Below are 12305 nucleotides of genomic sequence, written 5' to 3'. Positions count from 1 at the left end.
AATAGAGAAGCATATTTGAGGTTGCTCAACTCAGTTGAGCTTTGGTGTTGCGGTTCCATGGTGTTCCCCAGGGCTTGCCTCATTGTGAGACGCGGTGAAAGCTGGGGTATACACTCTCTGCTCTTCCTTTCCTTATGTCCTCTGCCTCTAGAACATTTTATTTTTACTATCCATCTTCAGTTCTTCACTAAATCTAAGTGAGTAAAAGTTATTGCTTTACCACCCTACTTTGTGTGGTTAACATAGCTCGTGTTTTTGTCGGATAATGTTAATAAATTTCTCCATAACATTAGTTCTTTCCATGCAACATGATGCCATGTGTGATCATTGCCGTGATCATCATGATCCTAGCCTCCTATTTTGCTTCACCATCAAACTTGGATCTTCCATGACGATCACATTATGGATGAGTGCATTTTATACATCTCATTGTTTAACCATTTTCTGTATTATCTAAGTTATCCCTAAAATGTTGATTTATCTTGCTACAACCTACAGTTCATTTTTACTATTCCAGATGCCCAAAGATCGATCTTATGATATTATATAGAACTAGAAGCGCAAACTATAATATCAAAATATGTTCCTAGGAGTACAGAATACGAAGTTTGTACCTTCCATTGGACTCACTTCAGCTTATTTTTCCTGGGCAGGTAACATTTGGCACCCGAAAATTTGAGAAAATGGCTCCATAAGAGGAACTGAAGAGGAAGTCTATGAAGCCAGGGAAGTGGTCTGCTTGGGGAGCGCCAAGGAGAGGCCACCTGGGTGCCATGTCAGATTTGGTGAACCTGCATTCTCTTTTGTTCGAATGCATTGCATCTTCGGTAACTGCAAAGCATCAGGTTATTTTATCATAGTTATACATTTTGTTCTCTGTCAAAGATGAAGTATTCTCATACTCCTGAGTTAATTGAGTAGTATACTCATCCATTATTGATTTTACTCTTGGCAGTTACAATACTGAAACTTGATTGTGCAATTTCAGATGTGCTTGCTTATGGTTCATTTGATGGTAGTTTGGCGGTTTGCCAGGTTTCTGACCCACCATCGTTCTTCAAAAACTAATAGGACATTATAAAGATATCGCAGGTTAGATTTACTTATTTGTGTGTTGAAATGTATTTTTGTGAATCCACCTTCTATTATTTTCTATGTTGTGGCTCTGTTTTGGATTTTCAGGTGCTAAAAAATATTTGCCCAGTCTAGGGATGTCGAATGTCACATTTGGTGGTTTACAACTGTTGAAAGATCATGTCTACTACATGCAAGTGCAGAGACAAAACCACAGTAAGTTTCTATGATCTTCATGTTATTCTCCTAGGATTATTGCTTCTTCTTTTTTACCAAGGTTTGATGTTTCTCATCTTATTTATTTAGGGTATATCCAGCACATATCTATATGCAAGGCAGTCTTAACCATTGTAAGTGCTTATCCATGTACCAGATATTAACTTGCAAGATTATCTACTATATGCACACAACGAATGCTGATGCAGTATGCTCATGCGTGTCCATGTTAGGAGTGGTACACGCGGCCCAAATCGATACATGAGTTTCCTATTGCATGCATCCTGTCTACAACATTTTTTGTTTGTCTATTTGGAATACAGTAGTATCTCCTTTGGAGTAATTTATATTATTACTGGTTCTTTCTCGGGGCATGCTTAGTACACAGGTAGATTCACCGTCACTGCATGATTCAACTGCATTAATCTACTGTGACCTACTCCCAAATTGCTCATGTTGTTTGTTCTGAGTAGTTTGACAGAGTACTGAAAATTGCATATTTATCATGCTGCACTTCAAAACATTGACACATACCTTTTGTCTGCATTTTACTGTCTGCCTGCATCTATGTTTGAATTGAACACCCGTTGGTGTTCTTTCCTACTGACAAGATTCGAGTATGATATTTCAGGAAGCAAGTAAATACATTGCAAAAGTTCTCTTTGTTCAGCTTCCTATGCGCCCTTTTCCAGTGGTTCTATACTGCTGGAGATAACTGTTGATTTAAGAGCTTCACTACATTAGTCCTTCAAGATTTACAAGAACAGGTTCGATCATATTGTACGCCTAAATATCTGAAAGTAAAGTTGGCTGTGTTGTACTTCTTATATACTCCTTAATTTTAGGGGCATTTTTCTGCAGAAGTGTAGTGTAATGTAACTGGAAATTTTGATGTTGTATTAGGAGTAAGAAAAACGCCACTTTCTATGGATATAAAAGAATATAAGGTAAGCTTATTTCACTTGGCTTATTTTGATCCAGGCACTTGTTAATAACAGGAGATTATCTATGCATCGTCATATTTGAAATTTGCAGCCTGTAGACATTCAATTTGATGCTTTGTCTGATACTCACTGTAGGTTATTTGCAGAACACTAATTAAGCTGAGCTTTTGTTGATATAATATGGGTGTAAAATTGTTTGACAAAGGGACAGTAGCCCTCTTATATATGTGAGAAAATGACCATTTACTCCCATGCAGCATGATGTGTGAAAAGATTGGTTTTTCCCCTACCTTGATTTGTACAAAATTTGTACCAGGATACCCTTTATGATTATGGTCAATTCTGTCTTTATTTGCATGCTTTGAACTGTGGTACTTCATTAACACCAAAATACTTTTCCATTTACACAAAACAACCTTTGCATAGATTGTGGCCTCAAATGAACAAGTCCTTGATTCTCCTACCTCTGCATAATAGTTGTCCTGAATTGTCTTTTTATCGATTGTATAGGCTACTGTATATGATGTGGGAGATCCTACACTCACTGGCCCTCAAATACTAGAGGGTACTACTTGTTTTCATTTAAACAATCATGTGGCCGATTTATGTAATCCAAAGGACAAATATATGCTAGCTGCCTGTATGTTAGTTACATCTCAAATGCCAATGATGTTTTTCAACCATTGCTATCTCCAGTGTTGCTAAATCGGTGTCCTCTACTCATGATGTCTGAAAGAACAGAAAAAAGCCTTTTCAGATTTTGTTATAGTTCGTGATGTCTTTCCCCTGGTCAGGTAATTAAACCTGCTTGGTGGCCCACCCCATCCATATGGTGCTGTTGATCTATTCTTCCATTTGTAGTTTGCTTCTTGCTTTCTCTTTTTGTTTGCAATTTTTTGGAATAATACACCTACCACATATTTGCAATTCGGAGGTCTAAAATATATGGAATTGTACCATGTTATTTTGCATAAAGAATACTAACTGAGTGTTCCTGTTGTTTCCACATATGCATGAATTCTTGATCTTCTCAGCGTATGTTCTGTTTAAATTGCAGTGTCATTTACAGCCAGTAGCCAAGGTTTGCGCTCTGTATAGTAGTAGTACCACTACGACAGTTATGAGAAAGGAGGAAGGCGAGGCATAAGGGATGCTTCATTGCTTAAAGTCTACTTTTATGTACTTTTTCATTGCGTAAAGTTTACTGTGATTCTGAACTTCTCATGTATTCAGAGCTGCAGAACCTTGCATATGGAGAAACAATGCGTTTATCTTTAAAATTATATATTGATACTGCTATGTGTAATATATTTTCCTGCATCTTATGGCCTACTTGTTGGATGGCGATTTATCATCGATCCTTATAGAAGCATAATATAGCATTTTCCCAATTGTTTACCATTGCGGAAGATGTCTATAAGGGTTTGCTACTTTGTTCGTGATTTCTTTCGTTTCATCCTATCGAATTTTCTTTGTAAAACCTAAAAAAGTGTATTATCATTTTTTCACCTGATTTTTATCGTCGTAATACAAACTGCAAATCATTATGAATTCTACGGGCTCGTGCGCCAAGGCGCACATCTAAATCTAGTAGAAAATAGAGAGAGAGGAGCTTACCTTGCTTGTCCACCACAGCAGGTCGCAGCAGCCCAGTAGCCCAGCAATCAGCCTCGGAGCCAAGCCCAAGCCAACCTAGGAGAAGCCCACAAAGCCAGTCACGTACCGATTTGCTTTAAAATCATCTCTATCTCCATCTCCACTACTTATAAAGGCACGAACATGTGTTGGAAAATTGAATCTAGGCTGTTTATCCACGCGCATCCCACGGTTCAGAATCATTCTTTCTCCCACACCCTCGCCCGCGCAATCCCCGTTCTCATCTCCATCTCCACTACTTATAAAGGCACGAACATGTGTTGGAAAATTTAATCTAGACCGTTTATCCACGCGCATCCCACGGTTCAGAATCATCCTTTCTCCCACACCCTCGCCCGCGCAATCCCCGTTCTCATGGTGCCAGAGTCCCGACTTTCCAGCGCTAAACTGCGCCGCTGATTCCCCTTCTCTAGGACCAGATCGCCCCACACGGGCCGCACGGCACATCTGCCGACGCAAGGAGTTTCCCCTCCGTCACTCCTATACCAATGATCTCCCAGAGCCAGAGGCGACCGAGGAAATCCTTACCCACATCGCCGCCTCCAGGGAAAACTCCCCTACAACGACACCACAGTCGTCCTCGGTGTTCTTCGGCTCGCCACCCCGTGGAACTTCTGCCAACGCCGTAGAAGCCGCGCCTGAGGATGGAGCCGCCGCCGCATCCGAGTTTGATCCCTGGCCTCTTGGATCCCTGTGATCCCCGCGGCCACCCCCGCGGTGCCGCCTGCCCAGTACGACCCTCAGCGTCGTCGACCCACGCCCGCTGGAAACGAGGTCTGCTTCCTTCTTCTCCGTGCCCCTCATATTCCCCTGCCACCAAGGCTTTCGACCTCTCTCTCGATTGGATCCCCGTCGGTTCTCCTACAGTCATGCCCTGCTCGACAGCGGACAAGGATTTTATCACGTTCAGATTGAACTATGCTGGACTTTTATCCAAATTTGCTGACTGGTTCTCCATAAACGCAGAGTCTGCAGCTATCAGCAATCTATATATTTTGCTTACTGGACTTTGTTTACGTTTCCTCTTTAGGAAAAGAAAGTAGAGGATATCTCTTTATTATACATGAATGAGTCCGGAGGCGATCAGATTCGAATTCATATTATGGTGCATGCTCTGGAGCTTTTAGGTGCCTTCCGATTTTTAGTCAGCTTTTGTGCTATGCATGGTCATAACTGCATCAGGGCTTGTGTTTTACTGTTTTTGTAGTTGAATAAATTGTATGCTTTCCAAGCCAGAAGATATGATTATATATAGGATACGTCTTCAATTGTGTGCATGCACTATTATTACAAGGTCAGGTATGGAGATATCTTCAATGATGTTGACATCATCGTTTGTACAATATATATGATCTGTCATTTAGCAAACTGTGATTGTTTCTGTGGAGGAGACGAGCCATTCAGCTAGCCCAACAGTTCAGCTAGCAATAGAGTGATCGATTCAGCAGCACCAGTAGCCCAAACATTTCAGCTGGAAGGTTTGATCATGATTTTTCTGAATCCAATTAGATTTAGCTTATTTCCATGGTCCCTTTTCGTGCTTTTAACCGGGAGCAGGGTCAAGCTACGAGCTGCGTCAGGTGACGAGTTCTGGAGAGGCCCCGAGGGGGCGGAGTATGGAACTGGTAAGTGACCTGTACATGCTACGATCTTCCAATTAGTGGAGATAATTTGCTACCATGCTTGCACTATTTTTTCATTGATTTCCCACTATACCTTACAGCGACTAATGATGTAGCACTACTTTGTACTGACCTCAGATAATTATTACTAAACTTCTATAAGATTCAGATTTTTTCCCCTTTTTGTTCTATAGGTTCTAAGTAAGGAATGTTTGGTTGAAAAAAAGTTACAATTTTTTTTGTAGCATTAATCCTCACCTTGTAGTCATGAGAGGTACATATAGATATACTCATGCTTTCATAGTTTAAGATTGTAATGTTTGGGTAATAGTTCTGTAGGACATTCGAGTCAACATATTTCACTGCAGTTCTTTAACTCAAAAGGGGTTATGTTAGCGGTGATGGGTTTCTCAGCCAAGGGGTAATTGTGATGATGGTGTATAATAGAAAAGCATACATTAGTTATCTAATGCTTGATACTGAATACAGTTGTTAGTAAACGAAAACTTCAACTATCGTTTTCATTCCTGTTTGACCCGGCAAGATCTTTCCTTGTGCTAGGTACACTTGGTGAACATTACAGAAGAAGGTTTAGTTCGATCTTATTTCGGATAGACAAGTTGTCTCATTTAACCAGCAATGACCAATTGATCTTCAAGCCATTATAGAGGTATGTCCATATACATTTACTTTTCCATTAGGCTGAAAAATTGAAATCCCTGGAATGGATATTGACTAACTTTACTTTTAAGAAAATGGAGCTGATAAGTGATTTAAATTTACTGGAAGAATACAACCCCTATTTTGCATGAACTAGGAACCAATTTTTTTGGTTGTTGGAATGTGAGGTTAAATAGAAATTTGGGTAACTGTATTATGCACATCATATTTCAGTCGAGATACATAATTTCAGACGAATAGCTAATGAAAATGCAACTTGCAAAGTATGATACCAAGTATTATTATCAATGTTATCTTGAATGCATATTTTTCTTATCATTTTTGTACACTAGCAACATAGACTACAAATGCCTCTTCTAATTAGTGCTTTACATCGAAAGTATTATTGATCTCTGATATTGTGTGCTGACTAATAACAACTTGAGTACATTTTCAGTAATGAATCTGATTAAAGAGGAACCGGAGGACATAAACATTTCAAGTGAGATTGAAGGGTACATGTTGTACACGTGGATGAACTAGGGTAATTTAACAAAATTCCTTGCTTAGTGTTCATAATTACTTTCCCATGTATTTTATACCTTATTCATTTGGAAGTAGATGACACAGAGTCAAATGGCCGGGATCAGATAATTATCTCAAATGAACATTGATTTGTTCTACTTTTTTTTCCATTATATTGGGTTCATATTAGCCAAGACGTGCATGACACGTGCAAGCTTACTAGTGCCAAGAAAGACGTCGTCTTCTTCCTCGCTGTAGATCGACAGCGCGACGAAGCCATGTCCGCGTTGCCGATAAGGATCCCCGGACGCCAACAACCACTCCAGAGCCGAGGTGAATCCCATCTGCATCGGTTGCCAGCAGGAGCGTCAAGATTCGCGCGCAGAACTAGCACCGACATCGTCATGCATCTCGGCCGGACGCCGCCATCGTGTCGTCGTTCCTGACCACTTCGAGCCCTATAAAAGGATGGGGAGGACCACCGAGGAACCCTAATCGTTTCCTAATTCCTCTCTAACTCTCCCTAGCTCCCAAACTCTCACAATCATCTACGCCAGGTCGCCGGAATTGAGCATGGTGCCATCGACTGGGCCACCCCGGAGTCTCTGAAGTGGACGAGGAGAAGCGCCCGAGTCAATTGATCATCTGGGTTGAAGGAACTGAGAAGAGGAGGTCCCAGACGCCGCCAACCGTCTGTTCCCTTTCATCGGCATGCCGCAGAAAAGTGAAGCTCATCGTTGTCTTCGTCTCCGATTGACTTCGTCGACCATCGTGGAAGCATCACGGTGAGATGGCGCGTCGATTAAGCTCTTACTCGCTTCCTAGAATGCATTCTAGCTCTATTTCGTATTTTGGTCGGAGCTCATCGCCGCAGTACCTCTCGCCAGCGATGCTTCGGTGATTACCCGCGAAAAGCACCACCACCATCTTGCTCAGGATGTTGAGGGGAATCGAACACAACTAGTAGCCCGTTCCGAGAGGCCGTAAATCGGCGGCGCCGTCATGCGCTGACCGCCGGCAGCCATTGACCGGCAAGGCCGACGTAGCCGTGGGACCATATCATGGCCCTTGACCGGTCTTCACCGGCGTGGCACCTAAGGTGGACACAGGTCCCACCTATCTGTGGCTAGGGCTAGATCCAGACCGGTACGTTTAGTATTTATACTTTAATCCAAATTCCAGAAAATAACTGAAGCTTTGATAAAATTTATAAAATTCATTTTAACTCCTAAAAATACAAATAAGATATCAAAATTCTCACAAAAATAAACTCTATTAAATAAAAATATAATATGAAAATTTTTGTCAAAATAAAAATTCAATTATTTTAAACTTTAGTAATTATTTTTTTTCTTTTATCCAAAATACAATTTAAATTCAATAATTAGTTAAGTTTCAAAAATAAATAATAGCTATTCAGTAAGTAAAGAAAATATTAAGATTAATTTTCTTTATCATATTTTCATTAACTTAAATATTAGTGGTATTTTAAAAACCCTAATTTGCAAATTACCATTTTCTTTAAATAATAATAAAGTAAGAACATGTTAAAACTAATATTATTTTGCAGTAAGAAGTTATTTATTTACCTTAACCTCTTTTTAGTTAACAAGTTATTATTTTTCAATAACAACCATAAAATTCTAATTCCTGCATTAAACCCTAAATATAATTTATCTTAATTATTAAATCTTTCAAAATAATAAAATGTTAAGTCCATTATTATTTTTGTTTAAAAATCATTAATAATTCAAACTCAATTACCAATTCTTATTTTAAGAGTTGTATCACAATTTAGAAACCCTAGTTCTAATATGAGTGAGAACCTTGATCTTATTATTTTATGTGAAAACCCTAAAATCATTTTCAACTCTAAAATCCTTGGGGTTTATGAAATGGGATCATCTGAACTTTACCTTTACCTATAGATCCTTATTATGCAACCAATAAATTCAAGCTCATGATCTACTAAAAATAAAACAGAACTCATCATTTCATGTCATCATTTTTGAATAAACCTTATATGACCAACTAGTATCACCTCATGGTGCTAATGCTTAACCAAATCTTGCAAGCCTTAGATGTTTATGAACTCAGCTATGTAAGGTTCCTCTAATACTATTTGAAAGACTCAATTGAACATAATGGTGAACCCTAATTAACTTGTTAGTTGCATATACTCAACCTTAACTCACAACTTAGTAGAACCATAGTGATCAACCACAATACCAATCTTGTAGTAGTAAACCACTCCACATGCTTCTACTCAACTAAACTCTATTTGAGGTTAATGAATCAGTTAGTTTAGGAAATCATTGTTGATTACTTAGTGAGACAAATAGGAAAGTATAGTAAACCCTAATGGTTAACCCATGGAACCACCTTGATAACCATCCTTTAATATGATAACTTATAATTAACCATAGTAATAAACACGCCAATACTTGCTTCCTATGGATCCAACCTACTTAGTAACCAACTAGTCTCTTATTGGTGAATTAAATGAACCTAATAGTGAATCCTAGTAAAGGTAAGCACTATACAACGGAGTCCGATGAGAATCGTTTGGTCGGCCCACTCAAGAGACGTCCATGTAGTTTCAGATCGGACGGCTCGTCGAGTTTTTCTTTTTCAGGCCCGACCGAAATTCCCAAAATCATGACAGTAGTTATTGCACCCGTCGGCTGCCGTAACGCCTCCCTAATCGACGCCTCCAGAGATCGATCGCCATGGGAGAGCGATGATTCCATCATCGTCGTCCTGCTCCTCAGATGGCCCTAGGCTCCTCTCCTCGCCCCCGTTCTCCAACGATGCTGCTCAATCCCGGTCGAGCACAGGCAGCGCGCGACGGCTGCTTTGTCTCCTGCGCTGCTCGATCCCGGTCGAGCACAGGTGGTGGTGGCTGCTTCCTGTTCGACCTCAGGCAGTGGCGGTAACTTTGTCTCGTGGGCTGCTCAATCCCGGTCGAGCACAGGCGGCGGCGGCTGCTTTGTCTCGTGCGCCGCGGCACGCATGTCGCTTTGCCAGCATTACTGACCACCAGTTTTGCGAGTCGTCTCAATCCCGTCCCTGCTTCCACCGACATTGTTCCGGTTATTTCCCTTCAATAGCAACTCGATCCGGGGAGAAGGTAATAGCTAGATCTAGATCTAGGTGTGCGTCCATTTTTCTGAAATTTATGAACTGCAAGTCCTTGTAGTTCTCTACCTGTTGGAATTGTGAAATCAATTTCTCCAGCCGAATCATATAACCATTTTTTTCTCGCCATACATTGCATCTTCTAGTTTGTAGATATTTACGGGGTAAGTTTAGTACTTATTTATGCTTTAACATACTGGTTGTGCATACTTTGTGTGTCAAGAATTATGCACAGATGACGATGAAGTTGATACATATTTTGTACAATTTGCGGGAACTATTGTTATATCATACATTTCAAATTTGTTTGCTTCCATATAGATTGCAATCTGCTGCGTACAAATTAAATTGATGCTTCCATGTTTCAATGCTTCCATATCATGCTTATTATGCTTCCATATCTGCTTATTATGATGTTTCTTACGATGATTGCCTTGATGCTTCCTTATCCTCCTTATTATGATGCTTGTTAGGATGCTTGACATGTATATTAGAAATGGAAGCTATATTTTTTTGGCTTATTTTCATGCTTCGTGTTTTTGTAATGTCTCCCAGAATTATACACTAGCGATGATGGTGAAGTTGGATACACATCCAGTTAAAGTGATCATGCTTGTGTGTGGAGTGAATGTAGAAGTTGTCATTTTCATTGGATTTCATGAAATATTGCATATGCTTGAGTAGAAGAAATTCAAAAGCAAAGCACATAGCTGAGAAAGAATGCTTCTAATGTACACATGTTCTGCCTCAAGGAAATAAATTTGCCAATTCAAATAAGTATGCTTTCACTTCTTATCAAGCACTTTGAACTATAATTTATGCTTCACATATGTTCTGCGACATCAATAAGATCACGGATTTCAGTACCTAAAATTTGTCCGGAAGCATGCTGATTTGCATAAACGGATTTTCTCTAGTGCTAGTGCAGGTTATATATGCTCTCATGGCATAATATCCTTGCTTTACGCCGGCCAAGTTTTCCTACTTGATTTGTTTCTTCAACTAGTACCATTGTGTGATGCTCTCATCGTACAATAATTTTGCTTCAACGGCTAGGAGACGATGCTTCAACCATATGTGTTTGCTTCATGCAAAGTTTCCAACTGGTGCTTCAATCTTTCTTACTGCTAGGGCTTGCTTTCGTGTTACTAATTGATGCCTCTAGTATATGAATATAATTCTGCCTAACCTTATTCTAGTTGTGTATTCAGTGATGTTGCTATACTGCCAAGTACGCCGCTGGTGGGATACAAATGCCTTATTGAGGAGCAGCTTGCAGCACATGATCGTCCATGATCAACCCATACAATGGTCAATAATTTTGGTTAGGGAGAAGTTAGGAAACTGTTTTTGTAGTACTGTATAATTTTGTCACCACAAGAGTTGTAATTTTTTGTTTAAATCAAATTAATTTGTTCTTTGCTTCGTGCTTCATGTTGTGCTTCCACGGATTTGTTTTTACGAAGCAAATATTTCCATCAAAACTTGTATTGATATATCAAAAATATTAGCATGTATAAATAAATATTTCTATTGATCGTAGAAAGAACGTTGACTGCAATGTGTCTCTAGCGCCACAAAAATGATGCTTCCATTTGTCAATATAAGTGCTTTCTTGTTTCAAAAACATGTCGCCGTGATGCTGTTGCAAACGAATGGAGACTGAAAAAATGGTGCTTCCATCGATCAGGACGAATGCTTCTGTCATCAAGAAAAATGCATATTGAAAATACAAATCCTAATTATTTTTCTACATTTATTTTGTTGGAAATGAATTACTAGAAGAACGCTCCCATTATTTTTGAAGCAAATTCATATTCACGGTGAAACATCAAATATTATTGAAAACACAATCAGCTCCTGATTGGAAACAAATAAGGAAACAAATTCTTGGAAACATGATTTATCAGATTAATTAGTCGCCTGAAAATCTGGAAGCATTTAGTAGGAAACAAAATATAATTTATAATTAGTAACTGAGATTACCGGATCTGTTCCACATAAGCATGCAATCTGGCGCACGATCTGTGGAGGTGGTCACGCCCGGGATTGGCTTCTTTTTTTTTTTTTTTTGAGAAACACACGCCCGGGATTGGCTTCAACATCGTACGGACATAGCTATTTGATCTTGTGGCCACGGACTAGTCCGATGGGAAGCAGACCATCGGGTTCCGATTGGTAGCGCTGCCCCTAGTAAACCCTAGAAGCACATAGCTCCTATTTATAGTAATTATTGTTCTTTATTAGATATGTTCTTCAAAAGTTATTCTTTTGAAGTAAATATCAAGCAAACAATAAAAACAAATAATTCTTACTTGAGATACTTATTAAATATTAATTCACATGTTTCTCAAAAGTTATTCTTTTGAAATATAATAATTAATCATCAACCATGCACTGTAGAACTTAAAACTGACCACTACTCTTTACATATTATGCAATCACTATTACTTTGTGTGCATGATTGTTA

The 12305-nt window shown here is 39.3% G+C and overlaps 2 long non-coding RNA genes across 6 annotated transcripts; both read left to right on the top strand.

The window, feature by feature from the left end:
• The first annotated feature begins 657 nt into the window (after nucleotides 1-657).
• LOC127348913 (uncharacterized) lies at nucleotides 658-2035 on the top strand. Of its 3 annotated transcripts, XR_007880017.2 has the most exons (4): nucleotides 658-845; nucleotides 956-1092; nucleotides 1183-1424; nucleotides 1922-2035. It is a non-coding gene; the product is annotated as an uncharacterized lncRNA (long non-coding RNA). The 3 variants fall into 3 exon arrangements; XR_007880016.2 differs by lacking the exon at nucleotides 1922-2035 and having other exon boundaries at nucleotides 989-1092; nucleotides 1183-1530; XR_007880014.2 differs by lacking the exon at nucleotides 1922-2035 and having other exon boundaries at nucleotides 1183-1530.
• Nucleotides 2036-4315: 2280 nt separating this feature from the next.
• On the top strand, nucleotides 4316-11375 carry LOC127295339 (uncharacterized). 3 transcript variants are annotated; one of them, XR_007847722.2, is made up of 5 exons: nucleotides 4316-4664; nucleotides 4921-5515; nucleotides 6074-6182; nucleotides 6630-6716; nucleotides 11047-11375. It is a non-coding gene; the product is annotated as an uncharacterized lncRNA (long non-coding RNA). The 3 variants fall into 3 exon arrangements; XR_007847721.2 differs by having other exon boundaries at nucleotides 4317-5368; nucleotides 5448-5515; XR_007847720.2 differs by having other exon boundaries at nucleotides 4319-5515.
• The last annotated feature ends 930 nt before the right edge of the window (nucleotides 11376-12305 follow it).

This window comes from Lolium perenne, chromosome 4 (assembly GCF_019359855.2).
Source record: "Lolium perenne isolate Kyuss_39 chromosome 4, Kyuss_2.0, whole genome shotgun sequence".
NCBI lineage: Eukaryota > Viridiplantae > Streptophyta > Magnoliopsida > Poales > Poaceae > Lolium > Lolium perenne.
This window is presented reverse-complemented; position numbering and strand designations above follow the sequence as displayed.